This window comes from Bufo bufo, chromosome 2 (assembly GCF_905171765.1).
Source record: "Bufo bufo chromosome 2, aBufBuf1.1, whole genome shotgun sequence".
Lineage (NCBI taxonomy): Eukaryota > Metazoa > Chordata > Amphibia > Anura > Bufonidae > Bufo > Bufo bufo.
Window position 1 is genome coordinate 249354714 of NC_053390.1, and position 18720 is coordinate 249373433.

An 18720-nucleotide genomic window follows, 5' to 3' on the forward strand; every position below is an offset into this window, starting at 1 on the left:
ATAGTATGTGGGGTGGAATTTGGGATTGTGCTGTGTAGTGTAGTTAGGCTTGTATTGTGTTTATTGTAGTACTGTTTCTGTGTGTACGTCTATATGTATGTATATTCATATCCATTGATCCATGAATATATATAGGTATAGCGTATTATTAGACTTGTATAAGTGTATTGTGTAATAAATATTCCTTATTGTTCATAATACAGTGTATGGTGTTTTTAGTAGTCGCCGCCGTAGTATAGTGATAGTAAGGCGCATGCAGCTAGTTTAGTGAGTAGCGTAGGGCAATCGGTAGTGTTTTTTTGTTAGGTAAGGCATAAATAGGCGGAGCTATCACAAGACGACTCACGCCTATTTATGAATATTAATTATTGAGATTTGCATAAATATCAATAATTAATACCCCCTTGTTCTTGTGTTGTGGGGTCCTGGGGAGCCAGGGCATGACTATGCCATTGGTTCTGCGGGCCTCCACAAGACGGGATCACAGGGGGAAATCGGCCTGGGTACAAATGAGTGGACGGGGATACAGTCCCATCAATAACAAGATGGTGCTTTGCTCACAGCTCACTTCAGTTATCCTAACCTAGTAGGGCGGCCATCCTTATCTGTTGGTGCAGAGGGATGTGTAGCAGAGGACGCGATCCTCTGAAGGTAGGGTGTTCAGACACCAATGTTAGGATAACGAGGGGTCCTGTGAGATAAAGGGCAGCCCAATACCTTTCTCTACTCATGGGTCAAAGGTATTGGTGCTGGGATTTTGACATCAATTGCACCGTGAGGGGAGAAATCCCCCAGGAGCGCCTGGAATTTTCTTCTGTCATAGGTGTGTTCACTATGGAGCAGAGGAAAAACCCAGGTGACGCCACAGAAGAGAGTAGCTATCCCCCCTGACACTCTTGTGAGGCTCCAGAGGATCCCACTGCATTTTGGCAACCAAGCGACCTCTGTTCAGAGGTTTTCAAGAGATGGAGGACTGTGCCACAATCCAGCGGGAGCATTATTTCAGGCTCTGGAGAAAGACTTGGAGATGTTCGGGTGGAAGAGCTTATTCAGCTACTATCTCTTGTTTCACCCGGTGAAATTTACTCTGGTTCTGGTCATCATCATCTACATTATTGGAGGGTCAAGGGACTTATTGACCAAATACACCAGAACCAGACAGAACTTTACCGAACTAACCGGAGGAGGAGGCTCAGGACATAACTCAAACATTGCCCTGTAGCCAAAAATTTTATGGATACACTTTGTTTCCTATGAGGGTTCAGGACTTATAACTTGTGCTATCCTGAAACCCCATAGCCCTATGTACATATTTTGATTTTGTTTGTTGTTGATTGTGTACCCATGGACACTCTAGGTACAAATGTGTGACAGCCTATACTCAGGGAAACTCGCCCAACACACTGCGGTGAGTTATAACTTGGCTGTACACATTTGCATCCTATAGTCGTTTCCCATTGACACGGGGGTCTGTGACCTACCTGTGTCTTTGGAGGTGTAGAGAGATAGGCCAGGTTGCATGAGTCTCTATGGGTACACACATTTAATAGAATTTGGTGGTGTTGGGAGGGATGTGACCTGTTTTTGTGTGAATGGGGACGGTGACGTTTGTAAGGGTTGGACTGAATGTCAGTGAGTGCGGTGTTCTTTCCCGCAGTTAGAATTTAGGTACCATGACATCACTTCTTACCAGAAATTCTGACCTGCCTTGTAAAGACCTACGTATCCGTCCATGGGAGAACCTCCCCAACAACTGATTCTTCAATCAAGATGGAAGAAGCAGTGTCGGAAGAAAAGTCGTGCCGTTACTAACAGGAAGTCATTCCATGGTTGACCGTACTACCTGGAGATCGTGAGGGTGAAGCTATCCCAGAGTCTGACTAAAGAAATACTAAGATGGGGACGGCAGCGGGTACCTAAAGATCGACACTGACAGCGAGAACGAAAGGAGGCCAGTCCACGGTTGCTACGTGGATCGACCTATAGACTGTGAGGGTGAAGCCATTCCAGAGTCATTGGGAGAGGCTGATACCTGAAGATTGACACTGACAGACCACAGACCAAGAAAGTTCCAGAGAAGAAGACGGTGTATTCTGTGGATGGAGACGCCTGGTTACGTTAAAGGGCAGGTCGGAGGTGTTAGTGCACGATGGGTGATGACTAGGTACTTAAGGGTCATATTACTTCAGTCCTTCCTGAACTGTTACCAAGAGGGGGGTTGAGGGGGCAAATATATCCCAACACTTCCCCAAAGTTTATTGTCGTATTTCGACAACAGGGGGATTGTTGAGGGGAGTGTTGGATTTAAATATATATGTATATATGCCCTTATATATATGCATATATATATTGTCCCTTTTGCATGGGCCCGTCCAGGTAGTAGGTGTATACATAGAGATGTATGTGTGCCCCTTTGTCAGCATACATCTCTATGTAGATAATATATGTATAGGTGGGCTTATTGCTGCCCATTGAGACCCCCTGTGTTATATATGTATATATATATATATATATATATATATATTTGTGGTCATGGCTACAGCCAAGAGGTATCCGAAGAACCCTAGGGAGAGAAACAACGGGAACAACCTGACCCAGCTAGGCGTGTCTTAGCTGACCTGACTAAATGGCTTGTTGTGTGCCCTAAGCCATGATCGTGGGTAGGCCTATAAGTGGGCATACCCTGTGGAAATGAGAAGATAAGGGAGGGAGGGTGGGGCACCTGAAAACACATGCCTGGAAGTGAGGGTGTGGCTCGTATATGAAGAGCCTTCGCCCCTCCCACAAATGCAGGCTGACTAATCAGCCTTACCAACTTGTGGCCATGGCTACAGCCAAGAAGTATCCAAAGAACCCTAGGGAGAGAAACAACGGGAACAACCTGACCCAGCTAGACGTGTCTTAGCTGACCTGACTAAATGGCTTGTTGTGTGCCCTAAGCCATGATCGTGGGTAGGCCTATAAGTGGGCAAAAACCAAGCCAAGTAGGGTAGAAAAGGAATTCGAATGGCATGTGCAAACTAATGCCCAAGCCAACTGCAAGGCGTCAGGGATCTCTAGCGAAAATTCGGGGGTATATGAGGCAAGACCAGTAGGAGACCTACAACCCATCTTGTGGATGATAAGGCCAGAGACATGATGCTCAATATTGCGGATACTGCTCCAAAGCGGAATGGAGGACCGGGAATACGTTGTGAAATGGATCATAAAAACCAACTGAAACTAGTAAAGTTTGGTTCTAGTGAGAGTACTGGCAATGCCCTAGCCTCAGGAGATCATGGGACCGCAACCTAACTGCCTAGACTATGCAGGTATGAGGGCCAAAAAGAACCATGTAGATAGGAAGAGAGTCCTTGAATAGTTCCCCAGACAACAGCTAACTGCTAGCCGTGGTCTGCACGTTGTTCTACTGTGAGCCCCTGAGAATTGTTTTTACGCTTGAGACGTGAAGACCGACCTACTATCTGAATCTTCTACCGTGAGGAAATGCTGGACTTTGTCCAAAATCCGATTCAACGTGGTTGTAGGGAGTCTGAGATTAGTGCGGCAAGAAGCTACGAAGCCATAATATACAAGATTCTGTCTATGCTCTCCCATGAGTGAGGGAATGCAATGCAATGAAGTTACCGGCGAAAATGAATTCCTGGTCGTGTTAAAAAGGCAAAGACTTTGTGCGGGGACCTGGTTGACAAGATATGATCGACTACGATCAGAGACTGAAATGTTAGAGGGAATTGCCCTACTTGTTCTTCCTCTGGCAGGACCTGAACGAAAGCATGAACAATTAAGTTTGCGGTCAAAACATAAAGTGAGCAATCAACATGGATTATTAGGAAATTAGGGAAGCAGGTATGTATGCGATACATAGGGGCCAAATCAGCCCAGATGCACAGATGGACAACCAACCAGGCAATCAGCCCAGCAGGACTGAAAACAGTCATCGGGCCGCCGAAGCTGTCATCGGGCCCCCGAAGCCATGGAGCCGAAGCGGTCATCGAGCCCCCGAAGCCATGGGGCCGAAGCGGTCATCGGGCCCCCGAAGCCATGGGGCCGAAGCGGTCATCGGGCCCCGAAGCCATGGGGCCGAAGCGGTCATCGGGCCCCCGAAGCCATGGGGCCGAAGCGGTCATCGGGCCCCCGAAGCCATGGGGCCAAGCAGGTAAAGATATGAGTCATTCAAAAGCATAGCTGCACAGGTGGACCGACAACCATTGGTCGGACCCCTGAAGCCATGGGGCCGAAGCAACCACCAGGGGCCCATGGGGCCGGGCAGCCGCCGAGATGCGAACCTTAGAATTAAGGACAGCTGGGGAAAAGATTGGGGCTTAACCCAACGGGTTTAGTAATTAACCGGGACTTGATAACCTAGAAAGACAAAGACATGGGGTAAAGCGTCTTAATGAAATGAGGCTGAAATGAACCGCAAGTACTAATCTGTAAAATATAAATGAACAAAAGAAAACTTCTGAAAGGTGTGCCATGGAAAATAGTATCAGATGGCCGTATGACCTACCAATGTCGATGACAATTGTGAAATCCTCTAAGCCAAGAGCCATGCGTGAGAGCCCCTTATAGCGGGAGCCATGCGTGAGAGCCCCTTATGGCGGGAGCCATGCGTGAGAGCCCCTTATGGCGGGAGCCATGCGTGAGAGCCCCTTATGGCGGGAGCCATGCGTGAGAGCCCCTTATGGCGGGAGCCATGCGTGAGAGCCCCTTATGGCGGAACAAGTATCAGATGACCGTGCGAACTACAAATGACGATGCCAGTCGTGAGGTCCTATAAGCAAAGAGCCACTCGTGCGAGCCTCTTATGATTTTTTATTTTTTTTAATAAACCACTTATGCAGCACCAGAATGCCTTGGGAACTCGCATTACCATGACCCCCTCCAACAGCAAACCTGGAACACTAACCAGCCTACAACCATGTCGTACCCCTAACAAACAAAACATGAAAAAACGGTCATGGGGCCCCCGGAGCCATGAGGCCGGATCAGTCATAGGGCCCCCGAAGACAGAGGGATGACGTTGCGGTGACGATAAGTAATTAAAACGTAAGCCGGACCTGATGGCATATGAAGCGACTTGAATGATTGGATTGGCTAGAAGGTGGCCTAAGGAAGATGACTGCCAACAGGCGTTAAAAATATAGACATTAGTAATCCGAAGCACGTGCATACATAAAACACTAACCACCGCGAACCATAAACGTAAACATGAAATTGAAACACAGATGGGAGAAAAAACAAGAGCCTGAGGCATTGCAAGTTCGCTAAGAGAAGTCTCTTATCGTGACAAATAAACAGCTGTGAAAACATAGCAGGAACTTACTGGCCCACTGACCTCTGCTGAGGAGCTGTTTGGTGAACTGGGGCAGGAGACCAATCTGAGTGAATACGAACCAGAAGTAAAAGGAGACCAGTCTGAGTGAATATGAACCAGGATTAAAACAGAAAGTAGGCCTATGGAATGTAACAGACCACAGAGGAAGGGAACGTAAGCCTGAAAAGAACGCAGTTATGTTTGTCGGGAGAGAGGTACCAGAGCGGTGGGTGCAGACTGCCCAGGTGAGATTGAGCAAAACCATGATGTAGCAATGAACAGGAGAATGTAGCTTTGAGTGGGAGCAGAGTACAACACATGATGTAACAATAAATGGGTGAATGCAGCTTTGGATGTGAGTGGTACCTAAAAAACATGGTATGGGCGCAGCTCTGAGTATGGGTAGCGCATGAAAAGCATGGTATAAAGCAGACGTATAAATGCAACCTGAAAGTGAGCAGAGTATTGACGTGATGCGAAACCAGACACGTGGACGCAGCTCTAGTAGTGAAAGGAGTATAGGACAAGATGTGAAAGCAGACATGCGGACGCAGCTTTGGATGTGAACAGAATATTAACTTGATGTGACAGCAGACATGGAAAGCGGCTTTGGTGAGTGGGGTATACGACCTGGTGTAGCAGTAGAAGTGTGGACACAACTTTGGGTATAAGCAGAGCATGAAATTTGGTATAAACGCAGCTCTGGTTGTGAGTGGAGCAAGGTGGGAACACCAGGGTGGTGCATCCAGAGCATGAAAACGGAGTAACAGTAGCAGCTGTAAGCCGAGTATACAACATGTGATAACAGGCGTCTAATACGGATCCGGTTGTCGGCTGGGGACGGAATGAGATGTAACAGCCAACAGGTGACCGCAGCTTGAATGTGAGACCAATCTGAGTGAATATGAACCAAGAGTAGAAAAGTGCAGAACAGTAAGGACGTGCGGATGCAGCATAAGACATGAAATAAAAGCCGAAAGTGTAAATGCCGCTCAGGATAACAGCAGAGCATGAAAGTGCGGTAGGGTTTTTAAGTTCATAGAGCAGTGAAATACATGAAGTCTAAAGATGGTGGTAGCGGGGGAGACACATGGCAAGGAACAGCTACAGCTACAGCAAGAGGCCTAAACAATAAACGCTGCATCCGATCTCCAAACATGACGTCACGTGCAGCCCGGGTAACTATTTCTTTACAGCAAACCGGCTGAAGTAACTTTTCATACGAGACGAACGAAGCAAAGTGAAACTTGTAAGATTTATAGGAACTAACTCCTATTACCAACAAACAAAGTTGAAAAGAAAATAGAAGTATTTAGGCCCAACGAACAAACCTGAGGTAGCAGATTCTGAGGCAAAGCCTCCCGTTCGCGAGCAAAATCGGTTCCAACCGGCCAGGAGAGACGGCCCCGGCCCAACCTACTTACATAGTATGGCGCGTGCATACCACGGTAGCAGAGAGCAAAAAAAGAAGCTCCATGCTGCAAAGAAAGAATCCTACCACCAGAGAAGCTAGTTTGCTAATGACACCCAGCGGCAGCTGTGCACCTGAAAACACATGCCTGGAAGTGAGGGTGTGGCTCGTATATGAAGAGCCTCCGCCCCTCCCACAAATGCAGGCTGACTAATCAGCCTTACCAACATATACTTAAGGATGTGCCCCAAGCATCTATAAGTGTATATATATATACAGTTAAACTGTCCCCAGAAGCTCCCATGGATGCCCCCCCCCCTCTGGAATGTGCCTGCTGGGTGGGGAGAGACCGACAACTGGACAATTATGTCCAGTTTCGGCCTCTTCAAAGGACAGATGATCAATAAAGATCCTCTGCCCTTTGTCACCATCTCCGGCAGCGCTGGAGATGGTATGCCTAACAGGGACATGGGAACAGAGTTCCCATGCCCCTGTGTGCCGCTCACCTCCGGCACTGTAATTACAGCGCCAGAGATGTGCGATATCTCCACAGGCGGGAGGATCAAAGGATCCCCCTGCATGGGAGCGCGGGCTGGCGCAGGGCGGTAAAGCGGGCGCGAGCGCTGCGGGGTTTAAATACCCCAGCAGCACTGCGCTCGGACAGATCGGTCCCCCCCGGAAGCTGAGCGCACCCGGCGCTGGGACAGAGAACCCCTGCCTGCCTGCCGCCCAGCAGAGCGCTGTGCTCTGCGCTCAGGAGTACCCCCTGCATGCCGGAGTGAAGATCCCCCCCCCCACTAAGAGGAGAGAGCGCAGCCAGCGAAGGAGCTGCGCTAACCCCATACAGCCTGCACATACCTGAAATAGTGATGTCCGGATCATGAACGAATCGTTCTTTTGAACAGATTCAGTTCACTGATCCGGAAGAGTCGGTTCCTCTGACTGAGCTGATCCGAATGAAACGGCTCAGTCAGATTAGCATAGAGGCAGCAGCAGGCAGTGTAATAGGAGCCGACAGTGGACGCTAGCCCCGCCCCTCCCCGCCCTCCAACCAATCAGAGGCAGCCAGCAGTCCAGCACTGACTCACAGCACAGGGGGAGTCGCAGGAACTCAGAGAATCGTCTGAGTCTATTAGTTAAAAGAATCGAATGAGTCAGAGACTGTGTCACCGAGTCCCTGCCAGGCCTCCTGCGGCTCCCTGTCTCCACAAGTCCGGGGGGGGGGGGCATTAGTCTAGCATGTAGCGGAGCTGTGTGTGTACAGGGTACATGCAGCAGTGTAGCATCATGCTACACTGCTACATGCACCCTGTCCACACACAGCCCTGCTACATGCTGTAGCAGAGCAGGAAGTCTGGTAGGGACTCGGTGACACGATTCTTTTAACTAATAAACTCTCAGACAATTATCTGAGTCCCTGCAATAACTATAGCCACTACATCACAGTCTGCTCCACTGCATTCACTGCAGCAGAGCTGTGTTTGCCAGGAGCCAGTCCCTCCTGACCTTCGGTTCACTTGAGAGCCGACTCAGCAAGTGAACCGAAGATCCGATGAGCTGAGCATGCGCATTGATCTTCAGTTCACTTGCTTCTGCCGGCTCAGGAAGTGAACCGAAGATCCGATTCATGAAAAAGATCCGAACTTCCCATCTCTAACCTGAAAGGCTGGCAACGCTCTGAAGAGAAGTGGAGTAGGCTAGCCTGAGTAGTTGAACCCAGAGCAGCCCAGAGGAGGAGAGCAGAAGGACGGAGCAGCTGGCTAAGTATCGATTTCCCCTGTCCTGCTTCCTCCTTAACCCCTGAACCCCTGTTCCTGCTGCCCTGATACCCCTACAACACAGAACCCCTGACATGCTACACCACCTCCACATTAACCCCTGCTGAGACCCTGGCAGACCTCCAGCAGTAACCCCTACACTGCCTGTCCCATGTTGCCCCAACATTAACCCCTTCAGTGCCCAGCAGTCCCCCTGTGGACCCTGTAATCGCCACAGCATGGTTGCTGCCCTTATCCCCTACCCTGCTGCCCCAGTAACCCCTGCTGAGACCCTGGCAGACCTCCAGCAGTAACCCCTCTGAAGAGCATTAGCCCCTTCAATGCTCTGTTCCCCTGCTCTGCAAGTCAGCAGAGCATTAACCTCCCAGAACCCTGTGTCCCTTGGCCTGCAGGTATTAACCCCTGCAGAGCCACCATTGTGTTTAACCCCTTGTATCCCGTAGGGACAGTGATTAGTCAGGCGGGTGGGTTACTGATATTTGTGTGTATGAATGTATTATTGTAATGTATAGATAGTATGTGGGGTGGAATTTGGGATTGTGCTGTGTAGTGTAGTGTGAGAGAAGGATTTATTATTTTATGCATATATAATGAGAACATTCTGTAGTACACATTTCTGTCCACTAGATGGCTGCAAACCATATGTATGAGAAGGTCAATAAGGGAGGGGGAAGAGGGGATTACATTACAGTTTTCAAATACACCTATGAACTCAGTTGAAGTTGCTGAAACCACTCCTATCAGGTTAAGGAGCGAATAGTCTCTTCTTAAGGAACACCCCTTTTGTGATGTCATGTCTGCTATTTAAGTGAATGTACTGGGAATAAAGGCTCTTCTACCATGGCTCAGGAAAGATGAGAAGATGCTTTCATGAAACCACCTAGTGTGTCTGGTCTCATTATAAAGCAGTATGGTGTACACATACTTATACTTCTAATTGATTTGGCACCACACAAAGAAGAGGGAGAAGCGCATGAATTGTGCTAACAAATGGCGCCCATGAGTGGGGCAGACAGCTTGCGTAACTTCCGATTCAAACGCCACGAGAGCGACTTAAACGGAACCATCAGACGAGATCACATGCCGGCAAGGTAAGAAAGCTTTATTTCTTACAAATCTCCTCTGAAACTTCCGCTTTTGTGGGTTCTCAAGAGTTGAATTGGTGTTATCGCGATAGAAGGGTTCAAATTATAGCTGATCTGTCCGTTAGAAAGAACGTGTTGAAATATTCCTTCTTTGTGTGGTAGAACATGCTGGAACTAAACGGAAGTTGTTAGACAGCTGAGTCGGATATCCTGTGACGTAGAATTGGATCCCAGCCAAGGTTCTGACGAGAATTTTGAGGAAAGGGTTAACACCAATTGTCATAGGCAATTGGAAGTTATTAAGATTTTGTATCCCGGTGAATTGACTAGGGGTCTTCACCAAGAGAGATTGTGGGCTCAATACTATTATATCGTTTGATCTTTGTGCAACTGCGCTTAAGTTTGTGGGTTCGATAGCGATTACTTATAGTAATCGGATACCGTTTGATCTTTGTGCAACTACGCTTAAGTTAGCGGGGTCGATAAATAGCAATTGTTTGAACTTTGTGTAACTACAATAATGGGAAATTCTAATGTTGCAGGACAGAGTGAAGAGATATTAACAGCGGCTTAGTTGATGCGAGAAAAAGAAAGGAAAAAGTTTCAGTTAGGAATAAAAGTTGAAAGCATTCTGTCATACTAAGTAGCAGCGATTTCCGGTATTATCCGGAAATATGCAGTTTTGTGTAAAAGTTCCCCCTAGAGGTTGCAAATGCAGTAGGAGATAGATTAAATTAAAGTTTGTGGAAAAGTGTATATGGAAGTGACTGAGAGAAGAATGGACAATATTGGTATTGTAAAATGGAGGATTTGGGTGTGGTAGGGAACAAGGAACAAAGAACAGGAGAAGTTTGCCATGTGGCATCCCTTCCCCCCACCACATCTGTTGTAACTTTAAAAAAAGTAATCCTGGGTCTTGTGGTCCATCAAAGAATACTATTGATTTTTCTGTCAGCCCCTCCTCTACACCATGTACTGGAATGTGCTAATCAGCACCACCCACTGTGCCTTCTGCTCCCTCTTCCTTAGAACATCAACCCCCCTCCTTATGGGGATGGGAGTGTGTGTGCAGGTACAGAAATGCTGTTGTTTGTGGATCTCAAAGACAGGACACAATCCTATCATACTTCTCAACACTGGATTATATCCAGTGATGTCTGAAAATAACCTTTCCAAATTGTATGTCCCATCAGTTAAAAATGTACCTGCAGTAATTATTCCTATGATGCCAATTGGAAGTGTCCAATCCTATCAATCTAAGGTTGCACCCATTCTAAGTCCTTAGTCAGGTATGAGTGAAAGTGTAGGGATATCTGCATCATTATGCCACACCCAGTAGTAAAATCAATTTTACCATGATGAATAGAATTCCCAATTCAGAGGACTTACTTATGCTGCTTTATAGAAAATTAGTTAAAATATGGAGAGTTTTCTCATATTATTTATAAGATTTGGAAAATTTAGTCCAATGTAGAGCTGGGGATTTAATGCATAGTGAAGATAATTGAGGCTGGGAGGAAGTGTTTAGGTCATCAGTCAGTCACATTGTCATCAGGACCGAGAGTGTGGAGAAAGTTTTCACTAGACTCCAGGAAAGTTGGGTGGATTTGGATTTTTGAGCTTACTTTAGCTATGCATGAGAAAATCCTAAGTGCTGCCTTAGTGGATGGTCTTAAGAATCATCTAGAAAGGTCTAGTGTTGGCTAGGCTTGAGAGAAGTTCATTTTGTCCCTATTTTGTCATATTGTTAAAGTTAAATCAAACAAAGACCTAAGGCGGGCGTGGCTGCCTATCAGTCCTCCCCACAAGGGGGGGAGGAAGACTTTGAATGTACTTGCCCAGTTCCTCGCCCGTGGGAGGAGCTACAAATGTTCAGCCCCTTCAAATGAAACACCCTATACGGAATTAACAACCCAGAATCAAATGCTAGATCCCTGTTATCTATACAATCCTTGGGATCTAATTCCATTGCCTCATAGCAAACATGTTCCATGATCTCTCATGGCTAAGGGTAGTGTCACATGTGTAAGAGCATATAGTAATGCAATTCCTACTCCTCTCACCAATTAATCACCGTCTTAAGGGTGTGCAAAATTAGATCCGATTACTCTGCTGCATCTGGAGGGGGGGGGGGGGAGGCTGGGAGTAGTAAATACAAATACTTTTTCCCACCTCTGTAAATAAAAATAAAAAGTGCTTTCTGGGAGTAGTAAATAAAAATATAAAAATTCTAATTTAATGTCTCCAATTAATAACCACATTTTTGAGTTTCTGGTAGATCATTTCAGGTTCCTGGAAGATGGATCATTTCGGACAGGATATGCTGTTCCTACTTAATCTGATGTTGTCAAGAAAGAACCACTCCCTCCAGCAATGTTAGTGCAGGAGACAGAGCTGAAGACACTCACTGAGGTTGGTAAGATGGCTGAGGGTAAGACTACTAACATCCAGGTATGCCTTCGGTATCACACATTATTATGGTCTAATCTAGTGAAGCAGAGATTTTGTTGGATCCATGGGTAAGCCCATCAATAATGAATGCTGAATGTATGAAAGATGTTTGATGCCCTGATGCTGCCTGAGAAGGTAGAGGCTAACCTATTACCTGAAGTCTACGCTAAGTGGAAGTCTGTGTGATACAGGATGGCTTATGGCCAGTGGACTTCCAAAAAGTTTGCCTTTTTCAGATACAGGCTACAGAGGCTGAAAGGAAACATCAAAGGATAAAGGTAGAAGTGATAATAGGACTCTGGAGAGTTGGTAATAAACTCTTCCTTCAGAGGGCACTCTACCTAAAGAGGATGGATTTAGAACATGGGCAAATCGAGAGAGAGAAGGTGTGATTGGGTTCTGTGGTGGATGGCTCCTGGGGGTCAACAATGCTGCCACTAGGTTAGTTGAAGGTGAATGCTGTAATAATGATGGGAGAACTATGGGAGTTCCAGGAAGGCATATGCCAAGTCATCTTACCCATTTCAGAGACTGCGGGTTGACTACATTCAGAACAAAGGTGGAACAGTGTGAATATGTCTGTGTCTGTATTGATCTCTTTCCAGGATATTCAGAGATTTGGCCTGTAGCAAAGGCTACAGCTAAAAGATACTGACTGAGGTGAGAGTACCTATCCCTGGGGTTTTTCTCCCTCCGATATACATCTAACCGGAAGATAGGCCTAAGTCCTTATGAAGTACTCTTTGGGAATGCTCCTGGATTAGGTGTCTATTTCCCCAATAGTTCCAGATGCAGCATAGTAGTTTTCCAAATTATGTTGTTATCTGTTGCACAAGTTATTGTCTAATTTGCATTTCCAAGTTTTAGTTGTTTCCTAGAATCCAGACTGTATAGAAGCGATTCATTCTTTACAATCAGGAGATTGGGTAGTGGTGAAACGAGAGACGTGTGGAAAGTCCTAGAGCTACGGTTTGAAGATCTACATCAAGTCCTGATAACCACCGCCACTGGTGTCGAATTGCAAGGAAAAACTGATCGTATTGCAATCAAGTGCCAGGACTATAAGAGCCATAATGTTGTTTCATGCCTTATTGTTTGTTCCATATTGTACAAAGGGGAAATCACAGTCAAATCAAATTCCAACGGTGTTATATTTTCAAGATGAGTCAGGAACAACTAAGTTGACTTTTGCAGTATAGTGGACTGTAAGACAGATGACAGGTAGGACACTTGGTTTTGGTCTGATAAGTACATCTGTGTGACTGGAACTGACCCAGTCTATGGTAATTGTGTTTAGATATGACCATACCAACTGTGGATATTGGAAATTAACAGAATGGAGCACTAGTCTGAAGTGTTGGGAATATAAACCAGTGGAAACTACCTCTAGAGTTTGTCTGAAGGTTTGTTGAAAGGTTTGTCGCAAAGGATGACTATCCTGAAGGGAACACCACCAAACAGTTGCAAACATGATGAATGTTATCCTCTGTTCCTGTCCATTAGAAATCCTATCCAACAGGATTCGGGGATATATGTGTTAGGAGCATGTGTAAAGTGACAAAGATCCCCTAGGCAAATTTCGAATGTTGGTAAGGGAGAAACCTCAAAGTTCAGTTGCATCTGTGGCCCCTACATCCTTACCTATAATTGACATTAAATATTTGTCCAAATTTAAAATATAATGACAAACTGACCTTAGAGACAGGATTTATACAGGAAAGCCCTTTGGTGTTTTCCCTCCAGGATATTGTTTTTACATAATTCAGCTGAAGAAGACAAGTAGTGACTCTAATGTTTACTCTGACAGTTGGTTTATCAACCAAAATGATCAAAACGCAGATATCTGGTGATTGTGTGGAGATTTGAAACTCCGACCCGGGATGCAGGTGGAATGAAGTGGTCAATGTACCCTGATCAAGTCCTGATCGGGTACTGATGCCATTTGTTCTATTCTCACCTCCTGAGTGAGATCAAATCAGAAAACAAGGTCCGGTCACGACTAAGGAGGTCACTGCCTACATCCTTTGACTCACGTTTATACATGGATGCCATAGGAATCTGTAGAAGAGTTTCTGATGAATTTAAAGCAAAAAGTCAGATAGTTGCAGGATTCGAGTCATTATTTCCCATGAGTAGTATATAAAAAAAATAATAATAATAATTTTTTATTGGATTAACATATCTATTGTCATCAACAGAGATTTGTGAATTATATCTGTGATGCTATGCAGGGAATGGTGGAACAACTGAGCTCTTTTCCAGTGATGACTCTACAGAACCGACTGGTCCTTGACAGCAGAAAAAGGAGGGGTCTACAGGAACTGCTGCATCTACATTCCGGACAACACTGCCCCTGATGGAAGGATCACCAAGGATCTGAAGAAACTGATGGACTTTATCAAATGAACTGATGGGAATAATTCAGAAATTAATATCATGGCCAGAATAATGTTTTGGGAACTGGTTCAGCGACTACAATGTTATTAGAATTTGGTTTTAATGGGCTGTCATATAGTTCTACATTTTAGGAAAATTCTTTTTGAAAATGTATAATACATCCATGCCCACACTATGTATATGTACTGTGCCCCTGTCAAAGACAAAGGTTATTCCATCCTTAAGTAAATAAAACCTTGTTGATGGTTGAGGGGTAAATAGGACAAGGTGAAGGCAAACCCGAAAGGGAGTTGAGGGGACCTGGTGAAGCAATAAGGAAAGTCCAGCTCTTCTCTGTTTAGGGCGTTGGGAGAGTACCTCACTTTGCCTGTTCACCTCTGGTCTATTTCCCGCAAAAGGAGGGATTTGTGAGAGAAGGATTTATTATTTTATGCATATATAATGAGAACATTCTGTAGTACACATTTCTGTCCACTAGATGGCTGCAAACCATATGTATGAGAAGGTCAATAAGGGAGGGGGAAGAGGGGATTACATTACAGTTTTCAAATACACCTATGAACTCAGTTGAAGTTGCTGAAACCACTCCTATCAGGTTAAGGAGCGAATAGTCTCTTCTTAAGGAACACCCCTTTTGTGATGTCATGTCTGCTATTTAAGTGAATGTACTGGGAATAAAGGCTCTTCTACCATGGCTCAGGGAAGATGAGAAGATGCTTTCATGAAACCACCTAGTGTGTCTGGTCTCATTATAAAGCAGTATGGTGTACACATACTTATACTTCTAATTGATTTGGCACCACACAAAGAAGAGGGAGAAGCGCATGAATTGCGCTAACAGTAGTTAGGCTTGTATTGTGTTTATTGTAGTACTGTTTCTGTATGTACGTCTATATGTATGTATATTCATATCCATTGATCCATGAATATATATAGGTATAGCGTATTGTTAGACTTGTATAAGTGTATTGTGTAATAAATATTCCTTATTGTTCATAATACAGTGTAGGGTGTTTTTAGTAGTCGCCGCCGTAGTATAGTGATAGTAAGGCGCATGCAGCTAGTTTAGTGAGTAGCGTAGGGCAATCAGTAGTGTTTTGTTGTTAGGTAAGGCATAAATAGGCGGAGCTATCACAAGACGACTCACGCCTATTTATGAATATTAATTATTGAGATTTGCATAAATATCAATAATTAATACCCCCTTTAACACAATATATGGTCAGCAGATAATAGCATACAGGATTCCATTATGATATCATAATGTATGGTCAGCAGATAATAGTATCCAGGGTTCTATTATGATGTCACAATGGATGGTCAGCAGATATTAGTATTCAGGATTCCATTATGATGTCACAATGTATGGTCAGCAGGTGATAGTATCTAGGATTCCATTATGATGTCACAATGTATTGTCAGCATATAATAGTATCCAGGGTTCTATTATGATGTCACAATGGATGATCAGCAGATAATAGTATCCAGGATTCCATTATGATGTCACAATGTATGGTCAGCAGATGATGGTATCTAGGATTCCATTGTGATGTCACAATGTATGGTCAGTAGATAATACTATCCAGGATTCCATTATGATGTCACAATGTATGGTAAGAAGATGATAGTATTCAGGATTCCATTATAATGTCACAATGCAAGTTGAGCAGATGATAGTATCCAGGATTCCATTATGATTTCACAATGTATGGTCAGCAGATGATGGTATCCAGGATTCCATTGTGATTTCACAATGTATGGTCAGTAGATAATACTATCCAGGATTCCGTTATGATGTCACAATGTATGGTAAGCAGATGATAGTATTCAGGATTCCATTATGATGTCACAATGTATGGTCAGCAGGTGATAGTATCTAGGATTAAATTATGATATCACAATGTATAGTAATCAGATGATAGTATCTAGGATTACATTATGATGTCATAATGTTTCCGGGATTACATTATGATGTCACAATGTATGGTCTGCAGATAATAGTATCCAGAATTCCATTATGATGTCACAATGTATTGTCAGCAGATAATATTATCCAGATTCCATTATGATGTCACAATGGATGGTCAGCAGATAATAGTATTCAGGATTACATTATGAAGTCACAATGTACGGTCAGCAGGTGATAGTATCCAGGATTCCATTATGATGTCACAATGTAAGGTGAGCAGATAATAGTATTGTCATGGTCTTACCTGCTTGCTGCTCTCCTTCGTTTGACATGTGCTGGCGGCCATCTTGGGTCCTGGGTTTCTTGTAGCCTTCCACCCTGCGGCTCCTCCTTCCCCTGGGAGGAGCTGGATGCCTAGCTCATATATATAGGAGGTCTGTGGCTTCAGTTCCTTGCTTGGTCCTCTTGTGTTCACATGCTTCTAAGACTGCTGCTGCTTCTGGTTCCTGATCCTGGCTTCGTCTGACTACCCTGCTGGTTCCTGATCCTGGCTTCGTCTGACTACCCTGCTGGTTCCTGATTCTGGCTTCGTCTGACTACCCTGCTGGTTCCTGATCCTGGCTTCGTCTGACTACCCTTCTGGTTCCTGACCTCTGGCTTCGCAAAGACTCTGCTCGGTTTCACCATCCGTTTGGACTTTTGCTTTACAGCTTTATTTTCAATAAAGCCTTCTTATTTTCATTTATCTCTTGTTGTACGTCTGGTTCATGGTTCCGTGACATTAGGACCAAGCCATGAATTCTGACGGTACAGGGCCATCCTCGCTACCCACGCTGGTTGCCAGACTTGATCAGCAGGATCACCTGTTGGGTCGGTTCGCTGTGGCGTTGCAAACCCTGCTTGAACGCACGGCTCATTTCGCTCCCGTTGCCGATGGGTCGGTTGTCGCTCCTGGGCTCGCTCCTACTGCCGCTCCGGTTGTTGCGAACCTACCATAACTCCAAGACCGCGGGGCATCCTGGAAAGAATCAGCTGTCCTGGGCTGTTTCACGTCTGTTCTGGTGGCCTTCCCTACGTTCCGACATCGCCGCATATGTAGCGGCATGCTCCGTTTGTGCCCAGAGTAAGTCCCCTCGGCACCTTCCGTTGGGCCTTCTGCAACCCATAGCCACCGGGGAGCGCCCATGGTCACACCTGGGGATGGATTTCATTGTGGACCTCCCTGCATCCCGAGGCCATACGGTCATTCTCATGATTGTGGATCGGTTTTCCAAAATGTGCCACTGTGTTCCTCTCAAGAAGTTACCCTCTGCACAAGAGTTGGCCACGATTTTTGCCAGGGAGGTCTTCCGGTTGCACGGTTTGCCTAAGGAGATTGTGTCGGATCGGGGGAGTCAGTTTGTGTCCAGGTTCTGGCGCGCCTTTTGCTCCCAGTTGGGGATTCATCTCTCCTTCTCCTCGGCCTACCACCCTCAGTCCAATGGGGCCGCAGAACGATCCAATCAGGCCTTGGAGCAATTCCTTCGTTGCTATGTCTCCGATCACCAAGACAATTGGGTTGACCTCCTGCCTTGGGCTGAGTTTGCCAGGAACACGGCGGTGAACTCTTCCTCTGGGACGTCTCCCTTCATGGCCAATTATGGGTTCCAACCTGCCGTGTTACCGGAGGTATTCTCTCCCCAGGATATTCCGGCTGTGGAGGATCACCTTTCCGTCCTACGTGCTTCTTGGGTACAGATCCAGAAGTCCCTTGAGGTCTCTGCGCAGCGCCAGAGATTCCAGGCTGATCGCAGACGAGCGCCTGCTCCTTCCTACCAGGTCGGAGACCGTGTATGGTTGTCCACCCGCAACCTCAACCTTCGAGTGCCCACTCCCAAGCTGGCGCCTCGCTTTGTTGGTCCCTTCCGAGTGCTTCGCAGGGTAAACCCGGTAGCCTATGCCCTTGCGCTTCCTCCTGGCATGCGGATCTCCAACGTGTTTCATGTCTCCCTGTTGAAGCCACTGGTGTGTAATCGTTTCACTTCCTCGGTTCCTCGGCCTCGTCCGGTCCAAGTGGGCAATCGTGAGGAATATGAGGTGAGCAATATCCTGGACTCACGCCTGGTCCGCGGTCGGTTGCAGTTTTTGGTCCATTGGCGTGGTTATGGTCCAGAGGAGCGTTCCTGGGTTCCCTCCGCAGATGTCCATGCTCCTGCCTTGCTCCGAGCCTTCCACGCACGCTTCCCTCAGAAACCGTTTTGTGCTCCGCGGAGGAGGGGCCCTTGAGGGGGAGGTACTGTCATGGTCTTACCTGCTTGCTGCTCTCCTTCGTTTGACATGTGCTGGCGGCCATCTTGGGTCCTGGGTTTCTTGTAGCCTTCCACCCTGCG